The sequence below is a fragment of the Aplysia californica genome, unplaced genomic scaffold (genome assembly GCF_000002075.1).
Source record: "Aplysia californica isolate F4 #8 unplaced genomic scaffold, AplCal3.0 scaffold00253, whole genome shotgun sequence".
NCBI lineage: Eukaryota > Metazoa > Mollusca > Gastropoda > Aplysiida > Aplysiidae > Aplysia > Aplysia californica.
This window is the reverse complement of record NW_004797523.1, coordinates 949,135-950,640: the sequence shown is the minus strand read 5'-3', so window position 1 is coordinate 950,640 and position 1,506 is coordinate 949,135. Positions and strand designations below refer to the sequence as shown.

General features: G+C 42.9%; 1 protein-coding gene across 7 annotated transcripts in view; it reads right to left on the bottom strand.

Annotated features, from left to right (window-relative positions):
* The window catches only part of LOC101849468 (tyrosine-protein phosphatase Lar), a 178,687-nt gene that overhangs the window by 57,905 nt on the left and 119,276 nt on the right, over positions 1 to 1,506 (bottom strand). The window contains exon 1 of one of the 7 annotated variants that reach the window (XM_005100618.3): positions 40 to 164. The exons of the other annotated variants lie outside the window; for them this stretch is intronic. The gene's annotated coding sequence lies outside the window, so the exon portion shown is untranslated. Of the gene's footprint in view, positions 1 to 39; positions 165 to 1,506 lie in introns of those variants that run through there. 7 annotated transcript variants of the gene reach the window in all.

Below are 1,506 nucleotides of genomic sequence, written 5' to 3'. Positions count from 1 at the left end.
ACAACAACAACAACAACAACTTCTCGAACAACCACTCACCGATTAACAGGGGGAAATAAAACACAACGAGAACCAAAAAAACATCCGCGTACAGACCGACCGACCAGGCGGGCTCTTTGAAATCCTTCTACTCACAAACGAGCCGTATTATACAGCTCTCCAGTATCGCACTCCCACCGAGAAGGCAACATTGACGTCTGCTCCGGTCTTGTTATCTGGCGCGGACCGATAAGCGCGGGAAAACATCACATCTCGGACATGCCATCAGATAGAGTCGCGCTACGGCAAATAGAGAGAGGCCTGCCTGCACTTGGCAGAAGAAGAAAACCCTCGCCAGTTGCCAGCCTCAGAGAAAGTAGAAAGCAAAAGCTCGAGCTTAAGAGACACGAGTTTATCAGAGGGAGAGTAACATTATCCGATGAGTGGATTTGCTAGCTCGTGAACGTAGAGATTGTAGCATTCATCATTTTTGTTCATAAAAAATATCATTTCTATTGCGATGTAAGCGACGAGAGCATCACAACGTAAAAAATGTAGGTGTTTTTACGCCCACACCGACACAACTTAGATACGCATTTGTGAGGCAGCGTGGTGGAATCAGGCTCTCGCATGTAGAGTTATTGGTATCATCTTAAAGCTTGTTCACTTGTCTTTATTTGGGTGAAAAAAATATATCCATTTATCTTGAATACAAGTCGGAATATTCGCGAATGGAGGAGGTGGGGGTCACCTGTTTTCAACTATTCAAGTGTTTTCAGAGGTAAAATTAGTGAGAAAATGGCCGCCAAAGATTAGATATTTCCTTAGCTAAAGAGTCCAAGGTAACAGAAAATCTACATTTCTTGTACCTTTAAGAAACGTTTTTCAGAAAAATCCACACGTAAATGAGTTCTTTAATGGGCATGAAAGGTTTTGAGCCAAAAAAACAAAACAAAAAAATTGAAACAAATTCCTAAACCTGCGGAAAAATGCAAGTTTATTCACTTTGATTATTTTGACGAGAGCCTGATTCCACCACGCTGCCTCACATTTAGTAGATGAGCTTCAAAACTTGCTTGTTACGGCCAACCCGGGCTGAGAGGAGTTTTATACGTCCCAGAAGAAAGACCGAGACACTCGAAACAAATTCTCCCCACTCGAGAATCGAACACGGGGTCTCCTGTGTGAGACAGCAAGCGTCTATAACCGCTACACTACAGACGCCGATGAGTAAGTAATATATGTACAGTGCAACAGTAACCTTGTCTAAAGCAATCGCTGTACATACGACCACTTCCCACTACCTCCCTAGCGCTTTTTTCTGTTTTATTAGAATGACACCGTTCAAGATGTCTACCTGCCTAAGACAACCACTTTTCTTCTCAACAATGGGTGGTTGTCTTGGACAATTTAGACAGAATCAGATGGGTTTAACTTTTTCAACGCTGTTAGTTTATTTAAGAGGCGGAACCTCCGAATTTAATACCTGCCAGAGAGAGAGAGAGAGAGAGAGAGAGAGAGAGAGAG